Below are 10,419 nucleotides of genomic sequence, written 5' to 3' on the forward strand. Positions count from 1 at the left end.
GAACTACAATCGTGGGAGAGCCTCGGGGCCACTCTGGTCAAAGGGACCTGGCTTATGCCAGATGGCCGAGCCTGCCTCCCTCGCTCCACATACCCCGTGGCAGTTCGCTGGCACCATGATGAAGGGGGTCACTACGGCACGCACGCCCTCGTGGACACTATCGCTCGCTTTTGGTATGCTCCAGGCATTCAACCCTATTGCCTATCAATAGTGAAAGCATGCAGCACATGTCAGCGTAATGGACCTGCTCCGCCTCTTAACAAAATTAAGGGTGGAAGACCTCCGCCTGCTGCTCCATTTCAACATCTTCAAATTGACTTTGCAGATATGCCAAAGGCTTTTGGGAAAAAGCACCTCCTTGTTTTGGTTTGCCCTCTGACTTCCTGGGTCGAAGCTTTTCCTACTGCTAATTGTACTGCTGCCACAGTGGCGAAGATTCTCCTTAGAGACATTGTACCCCGTTTTGGCATCCCTCTTGTGCTCGACTCAGATCGCGGACCTCACTTTACTGGTCATGTCCTTGGCCATTTAGAACAAGGACTGGGCATTTCACACTCCTTTCATACACCCTACCACCCCCAGTCTAGCGGGAAAGTTGAGCGTATGAATAGGAAACTTAAGTTTACATTGGCTAAATACTGTCAGAAAACAGGATTAAAGTGGCCTCAGGTACTTCCTTTGGTCCTGTTTCACCTTCGTACTCGCCCAACCCGCGCATTGGGATTATCCCCCTTTGAACTGCTCTATGGACACCCCCCTTTCAAAGGCGGGGCGCTACCACGTGCTGATGTTTCACTATTGGGAGGGGATCATATGACCGCGTGTCAGTTTCTCTCCCTACAGGCTCGCCTCCGTACCCTTTGGAAAGCCTCGCAGTTTTCCCAGACCGTGCCGCTGGAGGAACAAATCCACCCGTTCCAACCAGGGGACTTCGTCTGGGCCAAAAATTTCCTTCGTGACGACACCCTCCAGCCAAGGTTTACTGGACCCCACCAGGTTCTTTTGACAACCCAGACTGCAGTGTTCCTGAAAGGACGCAAATCTTGGATCCACCACTCCCACGTCAAGCCAGCCGTAGTGGACCACAGTGACGGACCAGCAGCTCTTGTCACCACTGAGGACACTGCCTTCGACCAGTGGACCAGCTTACCTCTCTCAGACATTAGACTTAAATTGACTTGGAAAAAATGAGAGGAACAAATATCTCAGGGTAACCAATCAAACAGGATCACTGTGTTTTGTTAAAGAAAAAGGGTCAACTTTTGTGGGAACAAGTAAATGCAACATATATTTTAATGGCACCGCCTTCTCGCATCTCCCTCACTCCCCCTCATTTTCCCCACGTTCGTAACATTCGTGAAACTGACAGAGATATTAATCTCCGTGATGGTTTGTCCTGGCAGCGGTGGGCTGGTCACACTAGCTTGAAGGGTGCTATCATCCGTCTACAGGGACTATTAGAATCTTTGACCAATGAAACTGCAACCCTATTTGAAAATCAGACCGGGAAAATGTCCCAGCTGCGCCAGTTAGCTTTGCAAAACGAATGGCTTTAGATATGATGTTAGCAGCCCAGGGAGGAACTTGCGCCCTCATAAATGAAGAATGCTGTGTTTTTGTAAATGACACCTACTCTGACACTTTTCAACGTACCAAACACCTAAGGGAAATGGCTAAAAACTACTCCTCTGGCCAGCCACCTTATGATTGGTGGGGAGCCTTATGGAATTGGCTGCCCGGACTTGGGTGGGTAAAAAACCTCTTGGTGGGTGTTGTTGGGGCCATAGTAGTCCTTATAATACTGTGTTGCTGTATTCAGTGTGTCCCCTCCCTCATAAACTCATGTAAGTCAGTTTATTCTTTTCCCACTTCAGCTAAAAGCCTTACTCTCTTCGAATTGGCCCAGGCTGAAATTGCCAAGCGGCCCTTGAGATCTTGAAATAGGGTGTAGCTTTTTGATTAATAGTTATCTCAAAGCTACAAATGGAGGAATGTTGGGTCTAAACTTTTGGTGAACTTTGGAGCCAAAACACACCCAGACTGGCCGTCTCTGCATAATCCTTTCTGAACCCTTTATCGAACAAAGCACTGACCTGCAAACTACTCATGACACCCCCTTTATCAAGTAGCCATTAGCCTTTATCTCTATGCATTTACTTGTTAAACTTGCTTTTCCTGTAAAATCTTGATTGATTATGCATGACCATTATCTTTTATTAATCACTTTGTTTACTTCTGTGTATAAATATTGATGCTCACCCCTAATAAAGGGGCCACACTTATTCTAAAGCTTTTGGGTTAGTGTGAGCCCGTTGATCAACGCATTTGTGTCTGGTCTCTGACAGAATTGTGTGCCCATAGCCTCCCGCACGAACTCGGGTGCTGGAGAGGTGAGTAAGGACTTGCTTTATTACCTAACAGTTTTGTGTCTGGTAAGAAATCGCTTATCAATAGACACAGCTGGGAAACCCTTATGTCCGTATAGCTGTAGTTGTGAAATGTTCACTTCTGTATTGTTTTGTCGTTATAGTTCCCACTTTGCTATGTTTATTTGCATGGTCTCTGGCTGGTTCGGTGACTGTTTCTGTCTGCTATATCATTAATTTTGCTGGGGGTAAGTTAATTAATACATTGGGATTCATTAGATAGATTTCAGTGAAATGACTGGTTAAGCTCTAGCTGAGATTATTATATATAAATTAGGGGCAAACAGGAAGTACGTTGGGATTTGAAAATAAGGAAAAAGGAGCTTGGATTTAAGCTTGCTGGACGTTCACCCCCATAAACATAGAATTATTTGCACCTTTGGACTTTGGGTATCGCTGCTCTCCCTCCGTTCATGGGAGGAGGACTGGGGCAGTGGGAGAGCAAAGGCAGAAGCTCTCTAACAGTGGGGGTGCAGGAGAGGAGGGGAGGGCAGGGCCTGGGGGATGCAGGATGAGCCAGGGAGGTGACAGGCTGTACCTGGCTTGCCGGCTGGCTCACCACTGGCTCTGCTCCCCAAAGGGGGCAGCTGGGGAAGGTTGAGCTTTACTGACAGCGGCGAGAGCAGCCAGTGCCCGGAACAGAAGGGCCGAGCCTCCCAGTGCAGGAATGGGACAGAGAGCCTGGATGCCAGGGGTCACAGAGCCCCCACTGCTTGGCAGCAGCAGGCAATGGAGACACGGTGCTGATGGCAGTTCCCGTCTCCGCCAGGATGGCTTGGGTAGTGGTGCCAGGCAGGGAGACCAGCCCACCTCAAGGGCGTGCCCCACCGAATACTCCCTGTAGGCACCCCAGAGGACGCCACGCCTGTCTGCTGCTCCCACGCATGGAGAAGCCAGCAACGCAGCCCTTCCTTGCCTTCAGCCCTGCTCCTGCCTGCCTAGGGGTGACAACCATGGAGAAGCTGGGAGCACCCAGTGCCTGTACATACGTCCCTTGGCCGCCCTGGGCGTGTGGAGGTGGCTAGTCTCCCCTAGCCGCACCCATTTAGAGGGGAAGTGACTGGCCCCAGGTGTCCGTGTTCGAGCTGGGATTACGCCCCAGGGGTATTTACTTCTCAGTCCTTGTCTGTCTCACTAGACACCCCTGCTTCTGCTCCTCCCACCAGCTCTGAGTCAGAGACACCTCGGGGCCTGGCACGGACTCTGAGGGTTGCCACGCAGGGGACCCCAGCACCGACGCAGCTGGGCCATCGCTGATTCCTTGGGGCTGCCGTGTTCTGGAGATGCAGCCACTCCCCCGTGCTGCAGAAGGCTCTGTCCCCCCCGGCAGACCACAGAGCCAGGCCGGGCACTGGCAGCAGGTGAGGACACACAGGTGGGAGGTGTCTCATTCACTGGGACCAGGCAGAGTGGCCTCCAGCCTGGTGAAGATGCTAAGCCTGCCCAGCCCAGGGCCCTGCCATCCTCGAGGGCCATTTCCAAGGGGGTTGATCCGGGGTTTCCTCTGCTGGGCCCCTGGCCAGGAGTGAGGGGTCAGAAGCTGTCATGAGGCCTGACACATACATGAGCAAGGCCAGAACCAAGCCAGTCCCAAAGGGCGTCAATCAATGGAAAAAGGAATCCAGGAGCGATGGACCCAGGCCCAGAGCAAGGCCTGGCGCCTGCTCACTGGCCTGGGCATCCGACAAAGCCCCTCAGGTCCAGGCCCTTTCTGTAGGGACGAGTTCGCCTGCAACACAAATCACACGGCTATGCCAGGTCCTTCCCCAGGCTCTGATCCTGGTACCTTGGCAGTTGTGAAAAGCTCCTGAGCCAACAGACCCCTGGCTGAACGGAGCAGCTTTCTGGCAGGGCGCCCTCAGGCCCGGGCCCTGGAACTTGCTTCCAGCCTTGCTTTGCCACAGCCCGGGTTTGAGATGCGGCAGGGCAAGGGGATGAATCTGAGCAGGGCTGGCTCCAAAGGGTTACGGCACAGTAGAGCCAGGCTCCAGTCAGGCTCTGCCACAGATATACTGGGAGGCATTGGGCAACTCACTTAGTCTCTCCCTGCCTGAGCTCCCCACCTGTGCCCTGGGGATAGCAACACTTCTCCACCTTGCTGGGGGTGCTGATGCTCTGTCGTAGGCCACAGCCTGTGTCTCACATGCCTGGATTGCGCATTAGAGCCCAGCCGCGTGGCCACTGCCATCAGCAGTGAGATCTGCAGGCCAGTTCAACGGGAGGAGGATGACAGGAGACATAAGGGTGCAAATGAACGGTGACATCCCAGCTTGACGTGTTTAAAGGCTTTCCTCTCTGGCCAGTGGGATCACAGATTCCCGGAGGCAGGATGATCCGAGGGGGAGGAGAGGGCACTGGGGTCATGTTGGTCTGATCAGCTGGCTACTTCCTGGAAGACTGCTCTGCTCCAGCCAGCTTTCCTGGGAATGATTAACGAGCTGGAGAATTAAAGGCACTGGTCAAAGGGAAGCTAATGCCTGCTCAGCCCACCTGACTGGTGTTGGGATTCCCTCTGAGACCTTTTCCACTTGGCTTATCCAGAGCTCCTTGCCAGTTCTGGGAGAATGCTTTATCCAGTGCTCTGGAATTCGAAAAGTTGGTGCAAATCCAGATTCGTCCCTGAGGTTTCTGTCTTGGCATTTCATGAAGCTCCAGCTGAGGTGATCAGGCTCTGGGGGAGGGAAGGGCTGTGGGCATTGCAACTCCAAAGGACGTGACTATAAACCCGATGATCTACATGTTTCAAAGCACACTAACACGTGTGCATCACATTCCATGCTTTATCACACGCTTTGTGATTGGCTCACTGATTTCGTGAACCAATCCCTGTATAGCTCACAAACTCTCCATGCGCTACAAAGTGTTCTAGCAAGCGAACCTCCAGCTGCAAGCTTATCACCCGTTACCTTTCTGCTCGCTATTCCTTTTCTCTAGCTACATGTTATTTACAAGGCCGCTTGTGAATTCAGGCTTTGTCCACGGTGACCCTCCGTTTCCTTACTTCTGCTTTCTTTCGCTGCTCATGCAGGCCTGCAAGTCCATTCCTCGCTGTGACGTTTTTAGTGCAGTCTTTTCATGCCAGACATATTCTTGTCTCTGTTCGCCTGGGTTTTTTAAGGTTTCTTACCAGCAACACACTCCCAGGACTGCAGTGGTGTTACTAGCTGTACAGCCATTAAAAGTAACCTGTGTCTGAACTGGAGGCTGGAGGTCAACAGCCGCTGGACTGGCTCTCCATGGGTTGGTTGTTTTTGCAGGGGTGGCGTGTACCTCATTATTCTGCTCAGATCTGAGCTGGGAGCTGGGTAGCAGCTGTCCCAAAGTGCATTCGGTTAACCCCTTGTTTTAATTCTTCTATTCTCTAAACTGAATGAGCTTCGAGTGTGTCTCTGGATATATTGCTGCAATAGCCTTGAACAGGTTAATATTACTAATAAGATGTTCAGAGGTTCTGGCCATTAAGCTTTTAAGACCCAGGCTTAAGGAAGGAATAAGATACCCAGGCCTGGCTACTGCTCTGAGAGTGTCCTGCAACTTTAACTTCCCCTGTATTTCAGTTACAGTATAAACACTGGCCGGGGATATAGCGTTTTCATTTATCAGCAAGGACATTCAAGTGTGAAACTGCACTTAGGCCAATTCAAAGCACATTCCCTGGCTCCGGCCCCTCGCGCCACTCCATGATACTCACCATCCCCAGTACAGGCAGCTTTTCTGTTACCAGCTTCCCAGCACCTCACCCGCACTGTGCAATTTGCAGACTGTTCCCCAGAGTGAGCCCACATGCCAGCAACTCTGTCTGAAGGACCTGACACTTACCCATGTTAGTGTCCCGCAGGTGCAAACAGCTTCCAGGCCCTGCCTTGTCCTGCAGCAGTATTTGAGGAGAGGAAACCACCATATGGGGAGCAGTGCTCTTGCATTCAACTTCCTGGTCCTGGACCCTGGTTAATTTCCTTACTCGACATCAACTGGGTCACGTCTCTTGTACCTGGGGTGATAAGAGGGCAAGTTTTCCTGCTCCCTGGCACTTAAGGCAGCTTTTATTTGCATGGAATGTATCCTCCACACACTACACATGATGATTAGAGCACATTGACTTAATGCCGTGCTTCCTCAAAAGCAATGACAACAGCATGTATCTCACCTACAGTTAACAAAGCTTCATGAATGAGTCCCTGGCTTTGCTGGTGGGGCAGATGCGGTACGTTTGCTGCTCTCTTTTGTTGAAATGCTTGGTCATGCTCCCACAGCATCTCTCTGTAAGCTTGGTGTTGGGGTGACATACCAATAGTGGGGGAGGTGACATCTTTTCTTGGACCAACTTCTAGGGGTGAGAGAGACGAGCTCTGGAGCTCACATAGAGCTTCTGCAGCTTGGGAAACCGACGCCGAACATCACACAAGGTGGGACAGGCCATTTAGCATAAGGAGTTAACACATATCTCAAGGGACCATTCAAGGTGAGGTGGCCTGTTAACCCCACTCCAGTCATGGGGGGAAGGAAAGGAGGGGGCAGCATGGTGGGGAGGTTCTGAGTAGGTTGTAGATTGTTGCAATAAGTCATCATTAGAAACAGGCCAGGGCCTGTGCCAATCGTAGGCAGATTCCTCTGGTGTAATTGCTTCCCCATCCTGCTAGTTTTATGCATTGTAACGTATACATTGTTATCCAGAAAGTCCTTTCACCGGTTCTGACCATGTTCCACCCAGCTTCAGTGGGCACACTCCTCCCGGGAACTGCCCCAAGTTGCATTCCGCAAGAACACGGACACTGAAATAAATGGAACATTTCTGTACAATCTTGCCCCAGTGGGTGTAAACTCTAAACCATTTGGATCTGTTTTCAGTCTAGGACATTTTAATCTTTTTTATTATTTACAAAACTCCTCCGTAGAGTTTTTGTCTTTACTCCCTTAGTAGCATTTATCTGACACCACAGTTAAACTTTTCACTAGCAAGTTTTGTCATGTCTTTGAATGTCCGCTTTGCCATTCAAAGTGGCTACATCATCCACAATTAATAACCTGTTGAAAGAAAACAGAATCATAGAATCATAGGAGATTAGGGTTGGAAGAGACCTCAGGGGGTCATCTAGTCCAACTCTCTGCTCAAAGCAGGACCAACCCCAACGAAATCATCCCAGCCAAGACTTTGTCAAGCCAGGCCTTAAAAACCCCTAAGAGAGGAGATTCCACCACCTCCCTACTTAACCCATTCCAGTGCTTCACCACTCTCTGAGTGAACAAGTTTTTCCTAATATCCAACCTAAACCTCCCCCCCTGCAACTTGAGACCATTGCTCCTTGTTCTGTCATCTGCCACCACTGAGAACAGCCGAGCTCCATCCTCTTTGGAACCCCCTTTCAGGTAGTTGAAAGCAACTATCAAATCCCCCCTCACCCTTCTCTTCTGCAGACTAAACAATCCCAGTTCGCTCAGCCTCTCCTCATAAGTCATGTGCCACAGCCCCCTGATAGTTTTTGTTGCCCTCCGCTGGACTCTCTCCAATTTGTCCTTTCTGTAGTGGGGGGCCCAAAACTGGATGCAATACTCCAGATGGGGCCTCACCAATGCTGAATAGAGGGGAATAATCACTTCCCTCGATCTGCTGGAAATGCTCCTACTAATGCAGCCCAATATGCCATTAGCCCTTTTGACAACAAGGGCACACTGCTGACTCATATCCAGCTTCTCGTCCACTGTAATCCCCAGGTCCTTTTCTGCAGAACTGCTTCCTAGCCAGTCAGTCCCCAGCCTGTAGCGGTGCATGGGATTCTTCCATCCTAAATGCAGAATTCTGCACTTGTCCTTGTTGAACCTCATCAGGTTTCTTTTGGCCCAGTCCTCCAATTTGTCTAGGTCACTCTGGACCCTATCCCTACCCTCCAGCTTAGCTACCTCTCCCCTCAGCTTAGTGTCATCTGCGAACTTGCTGAGGGTGCAATTCATCCCATCAGCCAGATCATTAATGAAGATATTGAACAAAACCGGCCCCAGGACCAACCCTTGGGGCACTCCGCTTGATAGAGGCTGCCAACTAGACATGGAGCCATTGATCACGATCTGTTGAGCCTGATGATCTAGCCAGCTTTCTATCCACCTTATAGTCCGATCATCCAGCCCACACTTCTTTAACTTGCTGGCAAGAATATTGTGGGAGACCGTATCAAAAGCTTTGCTAAAGTCAAGGAATACTGCTTTCTCCTTATCCACAGACCCAGTTATCTCCTCATAGAAGGCAATCAGGTTGGTCAGGCATGACTTGCCCTTGGTGAATCCATGCTGACTGTTCCTAATCACCTTCCTCTCCTACAAGTGCTTCAAATTGGATTCCTTGAGGACCTGCTCCATGATTTTTCCAGGAACTGAGGTGAGGCTGACTGGCCTGTAGTTCCCTGGATTCTCCTTCTTCCCTTTTTAAAAGATGGGCACTATATTTGCTTTTTTCCAGTCATCCGGGACCTCCCCTGATCTCCGTGAGTTTTCAAAGATAATGGCCAATGGCTCTGCAGTCACATCCTCCAACTCCTTCAGCACCCTCAAATTTGACTGCACTTTTGAGTAGGATTTCTGTGGCTGGGCTTCACTCCTTCTTTTTATTGATTTTCCTGGGTGCTGGATTAGTTTCTGCTTTCCAAGCACATGGCTTTCTGAAAACGAAAACAAGCTATCCCCGCTCCTCTTTGGAGCCCTCCTAGGATTTTAAGTAAGTAGCATGACCTGGTAACATTCCTTGTTGTATATGCTGCATGGTGCATAGGAATGCACCCACCTTTCATCATATAACTTCCTCTTTCTATTTGCTATAACATATTAGCCAGATCAGTTTCATTATAATGTACAATAATATTCACAGGTTTCAGAGTAGCAGCTGTGTTAGTCTGTATGTGCAAAAAGAACAGAAGCACTTGTGGCACCTTAGAGACTAACAAATTGATTTGAGCATAAGCTTTTGTGGGCTACAGCCCCACTTCATCGGATGCATGCAGTGGAAAATTCAGTAGGAAGATCTATATACACACAGAGAACATGAAACAATGGGTGTCACCATACACACTCTAACGAGAGTGGTCAGTTAAGGTGAGCTATTACCAGCATGAGAGAAAAGAACTTTTTGTAGTGGCAATGAAAATGGCCCATTTGCAGCAGTTGACAAGAAGTTGTGAGGAACAGTGGGGGCCGGGGGGGGGGGGAATAAACATGGGGAAATAGTTTTACCGTGTAATAATATTTATGTTTCTTCTGCTGCTTTGACAGCTGTGGTTTATTACTGAAAAAGGGACCCAGGTCCCTCCCCAGTATCCTGGCTGTGGCTGCCTCTTTAGTCGCTTTTCTTCATGTACTAATTTCTATTTAACATTTATACCCTAGTTTTAAAAAATGTTCCACGTTCTCCAAGCATGGAGCCACCCGAAGTGTTAACTAGAGAGTTACGGCTGCCAGGAGTCATTGGCTGCTGCCCAGCGAGTGCCTGTGGCAGCTTGCGAACCTCGAATGAAAGAGTTGGCTACATTTTTAGTGGAAGCTTTGAAAGCTAATTGATTTCACACACACATTTTACATTTTCTTTTTCAGCAGGTGTTTTCTTAAATCCTGCGGCTCCTTGCTGGGCTGTAAACAGCTTATTCTGAGAAACTAAATACATATTTTAAACTAGCTCAGCTGAGTCTGGCCAGCTGAGCCTCTGATTCTTCTTTCTGACAATGATTTGACGCTCCTAAGTTTTCCCTTTGTAAACTGCGAGTTAGGAGTTGAGGACACACTGAAGTAGCTCACGTTTCTAACCTGCCATTTTATTTTGATATTTAAACTTTGAATAAGTTTTTCCGCCGGCGCGAGAACTGTTCTGGCCTGGTGCTGGTAACTGCTGTATCCTAGCAGTGGTTGGTTTTACAGCCCTTTTTCCCCCCTTCTCTGTCTCAGCTACCAGAGCTGTCCGTGAGCTGATTGTTACACTGAGATTGGTCTTGTTCCCACAGGCAGGATTTCTTTT

This window comes from Gopherus evgoodei, chromosome 1 (genome assembly GCF_007399415.2).
Source record: "Gopherus evgoodei ecotype Sinaloan lineage chromosome 1, rGopEvg1_v1.p, whole genome shotgun sequence".
NCBI classification, from domain to species: Eukaryota; Metazoa; Chordata; order Testudines; family Testudinidae; genus Gopherus; species Gopherus evgoodei.